The sequence below is a fragment of the Adiantum capillus-veneris genome, chromosome 21, assembly GCF_014529385.1.
Source record: "Adiantum capillus-veneris isolate H3 chromosome 21, ASM1452938v2, whole genome shotgun sequence".
In the NCBI taxonomy this organism is placed as follows: Eukaryota; Viridiplantae; Streptophyta; class Polypodiopsida; order Polypodiales; family Pteridaceae; genus Adiantum; species Adiantum capillus-veneris.
This window is the reverse complement of record NC_140951.1, coordinates 76,916,779-76,934,865: the sequence shown is the minus strand read 5'-3', so window position 1 is coordinate 76,934,865 and position 18,087 is coordinate 76,916,779.

Below are 18,087 nucleotides of genomic sequence, written 5' to 3'. Positions count from 1 at the left end.
ATTTTAGAAACCATTCCATTTACCTTTTCAACTAGGCCATTACATTGAGGGTAATATGGTGAAGAGTGCCTCCTTGTAATGCCCAGTTTCTGCATTAATTCTCCTACCAAGTCTGCTCTGAAACCTGGCCCTCTATCAGAGATGATCTCTAAAGGTGTGCCAAACCTACAACATATGTGCTCGTAGATAAATTTAGCTACCTCTACCGTTGTGATTCTAGTGGTGGCTGTAGCCTCTGTCCATCTAGTCATGTAGTCGACCCCCATGATAATGTAGAATTTTCCTGAGTTGGCCCAAGGTAATGGCCCAATGGCATTGATACCCCATTTTTCAAATGGGCCATATGAGAGAATAGGTGTCTGTGGTTCAGGCATAAGTGACCTAGTGCCGGCCTTTTGACACAACTTACATGTTTTGCACCAGTGGTGTACATCACGGTTGAGGCTAGGCCATATGAAGCCTGCTTGCAAGATTTTCCTACTTGTTATGTCTAGGGCAAAGTGACCACCACAAACCCCGTCGTGATAGCTAGCAATTACTCCCGTGATTTCTTGAGAGAGAGGGACCTTCCTGAGTATTTGGTCCTTACCCTTACAGTACAAACCGTCATTGATGAGTCGATACCTTGTGGCCTTCCGCATCAGCCATTGCTTCTGTCCCTTTGTTAAATCTAATGGGCATTCCCCTGTTTCCAAAAAATGCATGATGTCAGGCAAGGCATCACTTCCTTGAAATAGAGGGAGCTTTAGTTTTATTGCTCCAACCACCACTTCCTGTAGTCTTTCACTTGCTAGGGCATCTGCTTCTTGGTTTTGAGCCCTTGGGATATAGTGTATTTGAAATTCTTCAAACTTACCCAACAAGGTTTTTACACCACTTCAGTGAGTCCTTAAACTAGGATTCTTGCATGTCCATGCTCCATTTACTTGCCTTACCAGAAGTAGAGCATCCCCAAATACATTAAGGCGTTGTACACCTTGCGAGACGCACCATTGTAGACCTTGGTTAGTGCTGCATACTCAGCTTCATTGTTAGAATGTGAATCTAACAATTGGCCCAACGAAAATACCTTTGTCCCTTTGTCATCAAAGACCACTATGCCTGCAGCTGCTTTGTCGGATGCTCGCTTGTAGGCTTCATCAAAGTAGAGAGAGTATGCTCCTTCTACCATCGGTAGTACTGGAGGTAATCGGACTTCTCCTTCCTTAGATTGCTTCTCCTTCCTTTCAAAGACTTGGTAGGTCATGAGTCCCCCCAAACTTGCCCTTGTCGTGCTTTCTACCTGTACCGTGTAGTCAAACTCTTGCAGACGTACTAGCCATTTAGTAATTCTAGCAGACACATCCATGTGTTGTACAACATAGGGAAATATTTCATCCGTGGTTAGAATCACAAATTGCTTAGGCAGTAAATATGACCTAAACTTTGTAGTTGCTAAGAGCTAGGACTAAGTGTTCCACATGGGTGAAACCTTTCTCTCCTGCTGTCATCATTCGACTAGAGAAGTAGATTGGCCTCATGAAAGATGTCGTCGTATCCTTTTGGAGTAGCACAGCCCCCAATGAGTCATCACCAACACTTGAGGTGACATAGAATTTTTCATCCCACTTAGGTGGTGAGATAGTTGGCAGAGTGGCTAAGACCTCCTTTACCTTGTTGTAGTGATGTTCTCTTTCCTCGTCCCAAGTGAAAGTTGATCTTTGAGTGAGTTGTTGCAGTGGTAGAACAAGTTGTGATAGTAGATGTATGAATCTACTTAAGTACCTCACCTTCTGTAGAAAAGAGACCAGTTGACGTGCGGTCGTTGGTGAAGGTAGGGCTATGAGTGCGGATACCTTACTTGGGTCGGCGTTGATACCTTTTGCTGAAATTTCATGGCCTAGTAGAATGACTTTACTCTCCCCAATGTGGCATTTATCCACATTTAATTGCCCACCTAGGCTCTGCAACCTGGCCAAACCTTCAGTTACTTTTTCTAAATGTGAAATACGGGAGCTATATATACAAAAATCATCAATGAACACTCTTATGGATGTTCCAAAGAATGGTTGAAAAACATATGTGACATATCTTTGGAATGTGGCAGGTGCATTTGTGAGACCAAATGGCATAACCCTGTATGCAAAACAACCCCATGGCGTGATAAAAGTGGTTTTTAGCTGATCTTCCAAGGCTATACGTATTTGAAAGTATCCAGAATAACCATCACAGACGGTATAGCATTCAAAACCCGCTACTTCATTCAGAATTTCATCCAAGAAAGGGAGAGGAAAGTGGTCTCTCTTTGTAGCTGCATTTAGTGGTTTGTAGTCAACACAGACCCTCCACTTACCATTATTTTTAGGCGTCACCACTACGGGTGACACCCATTCTGAATTTTCTACAGGATAGATGAATCCCGCCTCCAGCAGTTTCCTTACCTCGGCCAAGAGTGCCTTTTCTTGTATGACCCCCAATCGTCGTAGCTTTTGCACAACTGGTTTTACCCCTTCCTTCAGCTTAATATGATGTTCCACCACTGTAATTCCTGTGATTATTTCATAGTTGTCAATGAACAGGTTAGGAAATCCCATCAACATTTGCAAAAAACTATCTTTCTCCTCAAGTGTTAATTCCGTAGACAACATACCCTTCAACCTACTTCCTCCTAGGCCAGGTGATTTTCTCTCCTCTTCATTGGGTTTCCCTTTTGGTGATGGATCACCAGTTGTGCTTACCCTTTGTGGATCCTTCATAATGATACCCATCACATCAATGGAACTGTCACTTTCGTTAGTGGATGTGGTCTCCTCCTCAGAACTGGAAGATTTGCTAGTGGTTTCATCTGCCGATGTTTCCAGATTCATTTGCTTCTGCTTGCCAATCCTCATGTCGTAGTAGATTGTCTCCCCTTTCTTACCGGTCATGCGTAGAAGGCCAGTACCCCAGTCCTGTTTTGCCTTCATGTCCATCAACCATGGCCTTCCCAAAATTAGTGGATAGCCCTCCCCCTTAGTAGTCATTACAAAAACATCTACCTCTACCTCAGTGTTGAAAGCTTTGATTTTCACGGCACTTACCACACCCACACACTTTACTTTTGCGTTGTTTGTCATCTTTGCCTTGCATGGAGAAGGCCTGTCAACCTCGAGCCCTAATCGAAGCATCATAGCTTCTCTCATTACACAGATTTGTGCACCTCCATCAATGTAGGTGTTTCCAACCCTCTTTCCTTTTATGTTTACGTCGACAATTGGAAGGATGTCATCCATGTTGCATCCCGAAATTGCTCCGGCTACCTTTGTTTTGGAGCGTCTTGTACTTACCATTTTAGACCATTGTCGCCTTACTTTAGGTACAAGATGTAGCAGCTATGGCCATGTAATCTTCCGTCCTTGTTCTTCCACATCCAATGTTAGATCATAGGGCTTAGAACTTTCCCCTAGCTGGAAGTGGATGATGCCCAATTTCCGTCGTGGCCTGGATGGCCTCTTGCTAGTTTCTCCTCTCATGCTTCTCTCATCATCCGATTGTGTAGCCTTCTCCCTCCTAGATCTTTTCACAGTCATGGCCTCAAGTGGTTCTAAAAAGGTTACCTTCTCCTTAACCTTGTCCCTCTCCTTTGCTCTGGGTGGATCCACTACTACGGCTTTTCCTTTCTCTTCTAGCCTTATGATGTTTACAGGCGATCAGGTGGTGGGGCCAGTGGAAGAGGTGGAATGGATGCTTGTAGTGGTGTCTGGGGTGGACGTAGAATTTGTGTTGGTGGGGGTGGTGCTCGGGGTGGGAGTGTTCTTTCTCTAGGGGGTGACAATTGGTTCCTCCTACCTCCTCTATTATAGTTTTGTCGTGGTTTGGGACAATAGTACATACCGTGACCGTCTTCTCAGCAGTTGTAGCAATGATACTCCCTGTTTTGTCGTCGTGCTCTTCCAGGGTCTTGATCTCTTTCTTGACTCCTCCCTTGCTGTATTAAGTGGATAGACAAATTCTGCAGTTGGTTAGTAATATGGGCCAACATATCTTGTTCGTCATCTCTTACCCCAAGAGCCGGTGGTGGTGGTATGGTGGTTGTCGTAGTTGTTGGTCGAAGCGATCTTCCTGCTTCTGTTGACTCGGTTTGTTTGGATTTCATTCGCAGCTTCTTGTCTTTAAGGTGAGCAATCTCAACGGCTAACTCGTACGTAGCCGGGAATCTACCTTTCACCTTCTCCTTGAGAAGCGGCCATAAGCCATGCGTGAACCGATCTTTTTTTAGGAAATCGAGTGCGGCTTCCCCCCTTGCTAGTGACTCAACCCACCGTTCCCACAAATCCACAAATTTGGACTCATAAGTGGCATATTCTAAAAGACCCTCCTGCTTCAAGTCTCTTAACTTGTCCCACAAATTTTCTGAAGTGGTACCTCCCCCAAAGCGCCTCTTAAAAGCGGTTTTTAAGGGTTCCCAGTCATCCTTGGTTGCTTGTGGAAGTGCATTGTACCATGATCTAGCTTCTAGCTTCATGAGATGCTTAAAGATTCTAACCCGGGATTCATCTGTATCTTTGTTGCTCACTACACATGCTACTTCAAAGTCATCTAGGAAGTCTGTTACCAAATCCTCCCCCTTCTTTCCTTTAAATGTTGGAAATGCTACACTTGCCATGATTACTGAGAGAGAGCTAGAAAGACACACTGCTTAACTTGCAAAAGTTTTTTTCTTCTTTACAAGGAGGCGTGTATACCCTCTTATACTAGGACATAGATTAAAACTTCAAACGGTACATTGCCTTGTACCAAAGGTAAGACAAATGGTTGATCTGATGCCAGAACCTCCAAAAATCGCTCCCCACCCGGCATGGTGTCAATGACGTGCTGGTAGTGAGCCTTCAAATCCAGTATTACCTTGATTGAGCGTACACGTGTTGGTATGTGTGATCTGTCTTGAGGTAGGTTGTACTGATTCATGTGAAGCTTAGAGGTGCTTAGTCACTGTCCAAGCTTGTGGGAGAGGGTGGTGTTCTTTCCTGAAACAAACTCAGTAGATCCCTAGTTTCTCTAGTGAGAGTGTGAGCCAATGCTTTCGTTATCTATGCTGCAACATCAGGTGCAACTTGAAAACTGACTGTGATAATTACCTCGGTGACTTGAGTTACCCGATTCTCAAAGTAGAATAGTGTTGATTCTCTATTGTGTAGAGCTCCTTCCATTTTGTTGTTGTGGGTTGGTTGTAGGTTGCGGACATGGTTTCGACCTTCTCCTTCTTCTTCTTGGCACTTGGCCTATGTATATCCACTTGGTTTGGCGTGTTGGTTGACTCTCCCACTGCAAATCGATTACCGTTACGCCTGGCACTCGAGCTTCGATGGAAATGCGGAGTTCGTCTAGTTGTGCTTGGAGCTCTTCTTCTTCTGTCATCCAATTAGCAAATCCTGCTAGCCATTCATCCATTCACAATAGTTTAAGGGTTTCAGTCTTGTAAACTGAAGGGTTTCATGAAAAGATCCTCAATGGGGGCACCAAATGACGGGTGCAAAGCGAACCCCGAACCCCGACGGCCTCTAAAACACCGGGGACCGAATGGCGCACCTCGAGCCTGCTGTCATGGTAAAGCAAACAGGGGGCACCACCTAGCTTCAGCGGCTAGGACGCAAACAACACACCACCATAACAAAGTTTTCATCCAAGAGAGATGGATGCTTGGGAGTAATGATGAAAAGGAAAGGGAATGAGATCAAGTGAGAGAGAGAGAGAGAGAGTGAAGGAGGGGGTATAGCGGACTAGTACTTAGGCATCACAAAAGGATGGCGAATCCGCACACCCTTCACACATACACAAGCTCACTCCAAAACACAAGACTAGGTGGCGATTCCACACACCTCACATGGGCAAAACATTGCAAGAAAACATACTCACAAAACCTCAAGCTTTATTTAGAGAATTAGGCGATGAAATGGGGAGCATAGGGTAGGGGAATGAGAAGGGAGAGAGTGGTAGAGCACATGGCGGATAGGTGGGAGTTGATGGCGAAGACTCGCACGAGGATTATGGCCATCATCCTTCATTTAGTTGCCCTTCATCTTCCATAGCCAAGGGTGTAGAGGTCATGCTCAAGACAAGCATGGTGATTGCGGTGATGGTGATGGTGTGGGTGGGTGTGTGTGTGCACTAGGCACACACAGTGCATAGTGTGTTCTTTGGTGATGTTGTGTGTGTCTTTAGTGTGATGGTGACCCCTCTTTATATAGGGGATGAGGGGGGAGAAATTCTAGAATTTAGAAATGAAGAAATCATTATCTACATAGGCCATGTGAATGTGGGCCCCACTTGTCTGGCTGTGTGTATATGTGCCAGAACAGCAGTCTCATGAGAGAGAGACTAAGAGAGAGATATGGGTTGATGAAAAAAAGTGAGAGGTGACATGGAGAATAAAGTAATCACAAGAAGGGAGAGAGAGGAGTGTGTTCAGAGGTGAATCTGTGTGCAGATGTGTGTGAACACAAGAAAAATCAGGTAACCACCGGGTGGGGATGGGTCTGTGGGCACCGTTTTTTAGTGAAACTGAGTGTGTGTGAGTGTGGGGGAGGTTATTTAGCTACAAGACAAGAGACATGGTGCCCTTTAGAGAGAGGGGGGGGTATTTGGGTCATGGGATATGATAGGAGAGAGAAAGAGGGGGTAGGGTATACTATTTTGGAAGATAGGGTAAGTTGCATGTGAGTTAGGGTGCATTATTGGTGAGTTAGAATGCATTATTGGTGAGAGGTGGGGTAGCTTGAGGGGAGAGAGAAAGGAGAAAGGACAAGGGGAAGAGAGAGGGGGTTGACCTTTTGAGTGGAGGAGAGGAAAAGGGACACACGGCGGGGCAACAGTGAAGAAAAAGGAGGCAAGGTGGGGATGGGCTGCCCCGCAGGCATGAGGTGGTCTATTTTACCTTTCTCATATATTTACATAATCATGCTTTATTTTTTTCTTACTTTTTCCAATGTCTTTTATCACTCCCTCCCTAAGAGGGGGTTTTCATGGGGTGGGGACGAGAGAAGAGGGGTATGGGAGCTTGGCTTGTGAAAAGCCCATTTTGCATCAACATCAGCATTACAGTCTCCTTTTATAGAAGACTCAACAATGGTTGCATTTTTAGTGGAACCAGCATTTGCAGTGGAACCACCCTCTTTCTTCTTAGCCTCTTTTGCATTCAACTTAGGACACTGCTTGATCAAGTGATCATTAGCTTTACAATAATGGCAATGCATCTTCTTTTTTCCCTTATCACCAGAATTGCCAGATGAAGTGTTGCAAGCAGAAGCATTAGGAACAGTATTTTTGCCACTCACAGCAGAACCATAAGAAGTGGCTGCATTGCTATTACCACCCTTTCTTTGAGAAGCAATAAAAGCCTGTTCAATTGCACGCTGCCTAGTCGTGTTTTTTCTGGAAAGTGACTCTTGCAACAACAGCAATGTGCATAATGCATCAAACTTAACAACTTCAGGATTTCCTTGGGTCATAAGTCTCCAAGTACTAGCAAAAGTCTGGTAAGAATCTGGTAAGGCTTCAAGAACCGTCTGCACTAGGAAACTGTCTGAAATGACTTCACCTGCAGAAATGAGTTGCTTATTGATATCCTTGACACTAGCAAGTAAAGTGTCCATATCATCTTCCTCATGCATAATCTCTGACTCCAGCTCTTTACGCAGCAAAGCAATTTTTGCCTCATGATGACTTGCATAAAGACCAGCCAAAATATCCCAAGCCTGTTTTGCAGATTTTGCGATCAATGGATGTGAGGAACAATGGTGTGCTTCACAGAAAACCCAATCAATGCATGAGTCTGCGCATCCTTAACATCCCAACGAGCTTGTTCTGCCGTAGGCAAAACAACTCTAACAGCTGCAATCCTTGTAGCAAGACTTGCAACATCCTCAACATCGCCTACATCCTCAGAACCAGGACGTACATCAATGCCCTGCACAATGTTCCAGACGCCCTTTGACAGAAGAACATGTTGCATCATATAAGCCCACATAGGGTAGTTGTCCCCATCCAACCTGTCCTTAGCAACAAACATCTTGAACACATCTGTGTTGTTGTTGTTGTTAGCCATGGTAAATGCTGTACCTGATCATTAGGGAAAATATGAACCCTCTAGGGGCCCTTTGGGATTAAGGTTAATTAGAGGCCAGCTAATAGGAAGAGGGTGGTGGACACACTCTATACCCTAAAAAAAGTAGGGGGTCAAGGTAGCCTTACACCTCTTAATGGCCTCTTACCTAGTGAGAAGGTAAGGGAGGTGGCTAGGGGAAAGGGAAGGGGGGGGGGGGGGGGGGGGGGGAACCACTTTGACCTTTTTTCCCCCACTTTTTGGCCCGGATTTAAAAATACACTAAAAATTTCAAATTTTCAAAAAAATTCAAATTTTCAAAAAAATTCAAATTTCAAGTTTTCCCTCCTTAAAAGGTCCCCTAACCTATTTCATGGCCAAAAAAGTATTTTTGATCTCCAAAAGTCAAAAACGTGCACTAAAAATTTCCAAAAAATTACTTTTTTCTAAACAAAATCAAAACATCATTTTCCACCCTCCAAAGTCTTTCCAAACCTATTCTATAGCTAAAAAGTGATTTTCTCTCTCTACAAACCCTTTTCCAAGCTCTCCATGGCTGCAACAACCACATACATCCCCTATAGTCCAGCATTATCTCTCTACTAGCTTTCTCCCATCTCCATTGTAGCACCAAGCAAGCTTCTCCCCCATCTCTTCCCCTTGCCCACCACATCGTTCCACACCAAGCTAGCTCCTCTCCCTTCTCTCACCTCCATTACAGCATGAAACAAGATTCTACTCCTTCTACTTTCATTCACTCGCACTACATGGAAACCTCTACTCTCGAAGGTGAAAAAAGCATCAACTCACATGACTTGCATACCACAAGAACAGGAGGTGTGAATAGTGCATGGGCATTGCAAGGATTCATCTCCAACATAAAGATAGAATGGTGAGAAAACTACCCTTGTAGCTTACATTCAGAGCTTAAGATCATCTCCATCTTTAAGTTTATAATGCTGGAGGGATTTAACCTCTTTATTTCTTTCAATGTTTAGACTTCACACCCCATAACATTGGGTGGTGCTATTTTGTTGATGGCTTTGGTGCGCCATCTATAGTTTTGTAGCATGTGATTGAGTCTCACAATGTACAAGATACAAGAATTGGCTATTTGCCATTGGGGGGGGGGGGGGGGGGAGTTTTCTATGAATACATTAAATTTTCCAATTCTATCTCATGGATATGCATTAAAAAAAACATATACTTGTCATTTTAGGGCCCCAGGGACCCTCAACATGAGGGGCCACAAGGGCGCGCAAATTGGCCATCCAAAAATTTGTTCAATTGGCTCTGAATCTGTCTGGGCTTGTCTCATATAAATTTGTTCGTCTCATTGCGCTCTTCAACCATCGTGTGATGCAAAAAAATCATATCCTGCTCGAATTCTTCAAAAATCAACGTGCAAGTTGACAATTTTTTTTTTAAATGATGTAAAACAGACATTTCTTACTTTTTCCTTAATCTACGGGCTCGAACGAGCATTAAAACCATGGAATCTGAAAATACTCAAAGAACCAATGTTTTTTATTGTGTTAAGGACTGTATTTCCTACATACAAAACTTTCTCAAAATCTCACCCTAACACCTTCAAAAGTGGCTTCCAAGGAGTGCCCTCGATCAAAAATTGAAACTAAAGAAAAACAATCAGAATGAACTCGTAGACTGTGTACAAACTTTAAAATAACCAAAATTTCCTTTTAAAAAAAGTTATTGCTAAAAATTTGAAAATAGACCACCCTTGGACTTCCCACAATGATAGAAATCAAAGGGTTCAAGGAGAGGTCTGGTGTCACAAGTGCATGGTAGGAATCTAATTGAGGTTTATTCCGTCAAGATCTCTTATACTTTATTATGTCTTCTCATGTACAATCTTACCAAACAAAAACAAACTTACACTTTAAATGACTATAAATCTTATTTAACTTATCAAACAATCTAAAATATGGTACACCTAGAGTGCTCTTACACATCAACAAACAAAAAAGTCCAAATTTCTTCTCATTAACTTTGATAAACATACATCTGTGAACAACTTCCAAGGAGTAGTGCGGTCATGGTTCTTACATCCATTCCATGACATAGTATACTCATGGGGTGACCTATCACATAAAAATATATTTGGTAGGAGTGTCCTCATGTTAGGAAAGGGTGTGTTGTTGCTGATGAAAATTTTTTGCATTGTCCTACTAGGGATCTCTCCATGTTAGCATAATGATTTTTGGTGTAGTGGGAGCCACATTCTCGCTGAGGAGAGCTTTGTGCCACCGTAAAAGCTTCATGTTATGCCAGTTCCTTGAGCCATTCTTGCAAACAACACCACTCAACTAGCATAGCAAGAGGTCACCTTGTAACAAAAACATGTATGAATTCAACATTTACAAGCTATATAATAAAGACACTTGTTAAGTATATGTTGTACAAATTTGCAAGTATTTCTATCTAACTGGGAATAAACAATCCTAAATATACATTAGGATGAGATTACCACCCCTAATAAGCATGGATTTGAAGCACCTACCTGCAAGATGTAACAAAGAAGACTGTTTTAGAGGAAAAGTGGTGACACTTGGCCTCTCTAACCTGCAGGCTTTCACTATTTGTGCATAAAAGCAACCTTGGTGCCAAGCGCTACAAAACAAGTAGAGGAAATACCTTAGACTTCAAAGTTTATGATAAGAAGAACACAATCAAAAGTAAGAAGTATATTGTTACCTTGCATAAAAGGGTGTTTTATTCAAATATGTGATGGTATTGGCAAGATATTGAAGAACCATCAACATTGATCTCACCGATGGTACGAAATTCCTGGGATGACCTTTGCTCACCCTCACGTGCGGCCTTTGGTGCAAACGTTGCGAACAAGCAAATATGTATACATACGATTGATGTCCTTGAGCACCATGGTAGCTGTTGCATGAGGAAGCAAAGGATGAAAAGAGAGAGGGGGGAGGGAGAGAGAGGAACATGGGAGGAGACAAGGGGGTAGTGGGGGAGAGAGAGAGAGAGAGAGAGAGAGAGAGAGTGGAGAAGGAGGAGAGAAGGGGGCAGGGAGGGAGAGGGAGGAACATGGGAGGAGAGAAGGGGACAGTGGGGGAGAGGGAGAGAGAGGGGAGGAGGAGGAGAGAAGGGGGCAGGGAGGGAGAGGAGAGGGAGAAAGGAGGGAGGAGGAAGAGAGAAGAAAGGTTTTTTTTTGGGAAGATTTTTTTTTTTTAAAATTGGACTTTTATTGCTTGTAAGTTTAAAAAAAGGTCAAAAAATACTTTTTTGATATGGATATATATTGGGGGGGAGTTTTAAGTAAAAAATAAATAAAAATAACTTTTTTTTTTGGCTCTTAGTGATCCACGTTTTTGATGATGTGGCCACACCTCTTTACTCCCTTCACTTTCAAAAAGCTAGAGAGAGAAGGTGACCTCCTAGGTCCACATCCTACATGTGTCTAAAAAAAAGGCTAGAAACGCCTACTCAAAACTAGCTTCTTGAATGCCCTTGTCCCCTTAACCCTACACACCATTAGCCTTAATCCCTAAAAATTAGAATTCCTTACAAGGCCCATGCAAGGTTCATATTTCTCCTAATGTGTAAAAACTGCCCGAAAATAGGAGAAATGGAGCGGGAACAACCTGTGCTATATAGCACAAACCGTAGAAGACTATAAGGCACCTGTTATGCAAAAAACGGCACTAACAGAAGCTCTGCACAAAATGACAAAATAGCATGTGCAGCACTGCCTGTAGTGGAAACGGAGGCCGAAATGAGCCCAAATCAAAAATCTGAGCAGACCAAGCTCTTCGAGCTTGCCCGAAATATTTGTTGACCTGCGAACGCTCGCCAAAGCTCACTGAAATCGGAGAAAGTGAGCAGGCGTGTGCTGGAGCAGTAAGCCCGAGAGGACGTGACCTGCTCTGATACCAATTGTTGGAATTAGGGTTGCAGAGAAACACACAGAGCTTGGAGAAGACGAAGGAAGCTCAAGGCACACAATAGAGAGTGTATTACTTAGTGTGCAATGGAAAGATAGATAGCCCTAGAGTGATGGGCATATATACAATGCACGGGGGAAAAAACCTCCTAAAGAGGGAAAAAATGCCCCGGCGGTCCTAGTGTGTTCACACACATCACTACCACATGTATATGGTAACACCTTCAACTAACGGGTGTGGCCTGCAGCGTCCGGGAGCACAGTGACGCAGAGAGAGAGAGAGAGAGAGAGAGAGAGAGAGAGAGAGAGAGAGAGAGAGAGAGAGAGAGAGAGAGAGAGAGAGAGAGAGAGAGAGAGGGGCGGCGAAGCCGCCGGCTATACTAGTGAGATTAGTAAACCATTTTTTTTTTGGACACACATGTCACGTCAGGCTCTTCCTCTATCTAGTGTTGCTTCCCTTTATCTTTGGGCAGTGAAGTTGTTAAGAAACGCAACCAAACATATAGATTAGTAATCCATAGCGTATATAAAAACAACATATTGATTTGTAAACCTTTGGTTATATTAGTAAATTGTAGACTACATGTAGCATTTAATGCACTAGTAACTTGTGTGTAGCGGAATTGATAACATAGTGAGTATTTGAATAAGAACAAGTTTCTAATGAGCATAGATAGAGTACTTAATTTGAGAAAGCAACATATCAATTTACACCTAGCTAATTTTTCATTGGCAATACTTGAAAAGAGAGAAAAATAGAACAATTGAAAACAATTGACGACCAAATCTACATGGAGCCGGTCCCTCCTCCATAAAGGCTTTGTATTATAGCTTCTCCCATCAAAGGAGACTTTTGTACAATACAATCTTTGTGTCCCTTGATAAAACTAGTTGGTGTAATGAAGATGGAAGCTTCATACACCAAATTATGCTTGAAAAGCACACCTAGTGTCCCTAGCCTCGTTCCCAAGACCTCGCACACCTTCAAAAATGGTGAGAGCTAGTAGGGAATGAGGATAGATTGAGAGGAAGAAGAGGTATCTTACGAGAAAGAAGTATTCTCTTCACATAATCACTCTAATAGCATATCTTAGCTTAATAATTAGCATGGTAAAGGAGATGATCATGACATTGAAGCTTGGCTCTTGGTTGGATTTGCATTCCATAGCCAAGAGTTGTTGGTGTAGGCCTCTACTTCTCAATGCTTGGAGAAGGAGATGGAGTTCTTCTTGCACACCTGAGTTGTGTGTGTGTGTGGAAATGAGTTAGAGTAAAATGCAGCCTTCTCTCTCATCTTGGTCGACCCCTCTTGCTATTTGCTCATGCTGGCACCCCATTGGCCCCTCTAAATCTTAGCCAATCACAAATTAGAAGCATAATTGCTAGTCTTGTGACATGTGTCCTCCTTTCCCCTTTTGTGAGAGCTTTAGGTAATTAAATAATTCAATTAAACTCTCATTAGACCTCTTAGTCTTCTGGCCAATAGGAATCAGGCAAGCCATTGGGGTGTGAATGCTCATTGGACCCCTTGGTAGACTGTCCAATAATCTTCTAGAGAGCTTAATTTCAATTGGTTCTTTTATTAAGCATTTTTAAGTTGATTAGACTAAATTTACTCTAGTCTAATTATCATTGGTCCACCTCTATGGTGGCCATCCAATAGGATTTGAGGGAAGCTTGGGGGCAACTGGCTTAGGAGCCTAACATGTGTCCAGTATTCCCTTCATGTAAAGGGGGAGCTTTGGAGTGTGTGTGTGTGTGTGTGTGTGTGTGTGTGTGTGTGTGTGTGTGTGTGTGTGTGTTTCTCTCTCATCCCCTACTCTCATGGCTCACCCCCTCCTTGATAGGGATGTGGGAAGACTTCTTAGTCTTCCCATGACCATCCAATTTTCCCCTACATTGGCCTTTGGGACAATTGAATAAAAAATTAGGAACCTTAGCCTATAAAAGTCTTTATGGAGCTGAACCTTAGGTCTTTTAAGCCCCATTGAAACACATTGCTCTTTTGAGACTGTCCCCCTTTGGATCCCTACTTTTCCTCCTTTGTATCCCTACAGAGACCACTCTGGCAGCCTTACCAATATTCTAGCTTTTACTCCCCTCATACTTCCCCATATTAAATGATGAGTTTAACATGAGAAAATCATTTGGGAGAATTAGATATTAGTTTTTATAACACTACATGCCCCCACACCTATCATGTCAGGTGCAACCTTTGTCTCATGTTGCTTCCTTTTATCTTTGAGAAGGGAAGTTTTTTAAGAAATAAAACCAAATGCTTGAGAGTAATCTAGAGAATTCAATGAATATTATCTTGTATCTATATTCATAACCAAATCTTTAAAGAGGCACTCACATGTATGATCATATATATTAACATGTTGGGTTTCCCTTTGTTATCCTCATCAGGTGTGTCAATAGATGCGGAGGGAACTAATTTCCTTTATGCATTACGTTCAGAGCTAAGCAAACATTAAAACCTTGTAAATTCTTCACTCTCCCTAATAACTCTCATCCAAGGCATGGCCCTAAACCATCTTGCATTGGCGTCGGACCATTAAGGGGAAAATCCAAGAAAAGGTGATCATTGTCTCAAAAAATTAAGGACCCTAATGATCCATTCTCTCAAAACATTTCAAAGCATTCAACCCCTGGTCATGCAAGACATATGCAACGATTAATGCACTCAAAGTTTTAACAATTCTACTACCTCGTATGTGTAACAACTCGTAGTCTTTCTCTAGAGACTTTGCTAATATTGTTGGTCTTGACACAAGCCTTTAACAAGGCCACAAAAGTAGTGTAGGTCAAGCATCTCAAGAGGTCATCAACAATACATGGATTAGCCCTAAAATGTCCCACACCAACACGGTACACATTAGGGCCATCTCCCAAAACTTATACGTGAAGCTAAGTTTTTGTTTTCCAACCTCTGCAGAAAAAAAATATTCTACATGTTTTCTACCCTTAGCCCTCCCGTGCCAATGCGGTACTAATTAGGGCCATGTCCCAAAAATGATATGCAAAGCTAAGTTTGCTTTACCTGCTCCACAGAGTTTGTGTCCTCTCTCAACAAGGTGAGGAGTGTTAAGGGCATCACAAAACCTCAACAGAGATGATAGAGAGAGAGAGAGAGGGAGAACGAAAGAGTAAGACAAGAATACATCAGACTCCATGACTAATGCTTTATTGAACACCTGATGATGCGTACAAGGAGGACTCCTCCATTTTATAGGAAAATAGGAACACCCTTTGAAATCCCTGATACCCCTTCAGTTACACCTTTTGAGATCCCCTCTACTAAGAGTGCATTCCTGCACGAAGGTACACGAGGCATGCTCGACACTCCCAATGCGGTCATGTGCGGTACATTTCGGGCACATACACCTGGCACGCACGGTGGACTGTGCGAACCCACAAGTGCATCCCTTGATTGGTTCTTTTGGAATTCGAGAAGTGTGACGCAAGAATGATCATCGAGGCCGCTTCCTGGCTCTTTGGCTCTTTGCTCCTGGACCAACCATCTTCATCTACCCGCATCTCAGACTCTGTAAAATTTTTTCCGTAATTGGCCGCAAACTTTGCGAACCCCTTTCCGCATTGTTCCACATTTTGCCGTCGACATGCGCACATGTTTTATTTAAGAAGCGAAATGCTTATGTAATTGCCACATCTAGAACTGTGTAAATCCCTGCTTAATAGTGAAGTGTGTGTGAAAAGGGAACTATGAATTATTTTGATGATTTATCCTGCTGATCTGGCACCACACAAGCGCCCACCGCACACAGCAGATATTTACCCGATGTTGTCACGATATTGCCCGCATCACAGGCATGCGGTTCTTTCCTAGTGTTCTAGCCCGCCCACCCTATAGACAGCATGTTGTGACTCGTGAGTGAACCGCACTGCTGGTGTACTTTGGTGGTGTTATTTCCGGGTCCGGAACAGGTCGCTTGCCCATCTGCTGCCACCCGGATAAAGCACCCTTGCTTGGCTCCTCTACATCAGTGCATCAGTTGTCGCATCTCAGACTGCTTCACCTTCAGGCGTCAGACCTTGAGTCGCTTTCACTTCTCTGCATATAATCCTCCCCTTCATTTGAATCTTGCCTTGTTGCCCTTGAAGAATCTTGTAGAACTCACTGGCTCAAGCTGTTGCGCTTCTGCTCCTCCTGTGATGCAAGGTCATCACACGTCCTTGAGGCTCGCTCTGGATTTTCATGGACTAGATCAAGCAAACCCTCGCTCAACACCTTCTCTGCTTGCTTCATGTGACCCTCAACCGGCCATCCTCTTCAAGCCTGGCCTCCTCTACTATGGTCCTGCTTCTTGGTTGCGCTTTGAGATGCCTGAGATCTATCCCTTCCTCCTCTGCTTCATCGAGTCACCTATACTCAGCCCATATTCTCTGCTTCAATGCCCTATATGCTTTTAGGTCCAGCATGTTCTTTCTACACCTTCTTGGCTGAACAGTGCCCTTTGTGTTCTTTCCATACTCGCTAGCAGCACGCCCGGTAGCCCCTTCATGTCGCCTTCTTTCTTGCTCTTGGAATAGCAGTCGGCACTTCTTCTCTCTGTGCTCCCTCAACTTTATCGGCACCTTTGATGCCATTTCCATGTTTACATCGCCTTCTCAGGCCCGCTCTGTAACAGCAAGCCAATATTTGGCCTCTCAGAATAGCACCAACATCTGTTGCTCGCCTCCTACATTTCCCATGCTTTCTCACTCTTGGCGGCTCCTTGCAGACCCCAACCAATCCCACTGTCTCGCATTGGATAGCAATCTGCAACCCCTCTTGATCCCCTCGTGGCGCAACCCACAGGCATTCATGCGCGAGGAAAGAGAGAGAGGGAGGGCTCGCTTGAGGGGGGCAGAAAAGTTTGAAGTGTTTTGGTTTCTTTGCAGGCGATGGTGATGCGGTTTCATCACAGCAATGCTCATGGCCATGGCCGGCAACCCTTTGGTGCTTCATACGACAAGGAAAAAGGCAGTTTGTCCCCAATGCCTTTCCGGTTGCAGCCAGCATTTGGTTCAGAATTTTGGCGTCAGTAGTTGGAAACACCTCCTTCGTCAACAAAGGGGAGTCCGTTCCACACATGGTCGCCAAGTGTTAAGGGCATCACAAACCCTCAACAGAGATGATAGAGAGAGAGAGAGGGAGAACGAAAGAGTAAGAAAAGAATACATCAGACTCCATGACTAATGCTTTATTGAACACCTGATGATGCGTACAAGGAGGACTCCTCCATTTTATAGGCAAATAGGAACACCCTTTGAAATCCCCGATACCCCTTCAGTTACACCTTTTGAGATTCCATCTACTAAGAGTGCATTCCCGCATGAAGGTACATGAGGCATGCTCGACACTCCCAATGCGGTCATGTGCGGTACATTTCGGGCACATACACCTGGCACGCCCGGTGGGACTCCAACCCACAATCCCTTGATTAGAACTATACATTTCATGTCCTGCTACATCATCCAAAATGGAATCCAAAAATGAAAGAGGAAAAGAATCTGGAACAATAGCTGCATTCAATTTCCGATAATCCACACAAATTCGGATTTGCTTATTTTTCTTTGGTATGACCACAATTGGAGAAATCCACTCCGGATTATCAATAGGGGTAATAAAACCCACTTCCAACAGGCGATCAATTTCCAACTTAACTTGCTTTGCCACATTCGGATTCATCCTGTATAAGTGCTGCTTCACTGGCACCGCACCCGGTTTTAGATTGATCGTGTGCTGATAAAACTTAGGATCCAATCCCTGCATATCCGCATATTCCCATGCGAAAACATCATTAAACTCTGTCAGTAACTTGATCAAATCATCTCTAAAACTTGCCTCCAGCTGCTTACTAATGTATATGGGCTGCGACTCCGCTTGCCCAAGCTACTCGCCCAAAGTTGGCCGAATGCAACACATTTCTTGCTCGGGTCGAAATGGTATAAGTTTTGTCCTGCAGCCAAATGGCCTCAAGAAACCACCTATACGCACCCCTGGTTGCTACATCTGACAACCCTGACAGTTTATACTCCCCTTTGACCTTCAAAACAAATTCTTGTTCTACATCTGTAACAGGGATCACATGAGAGG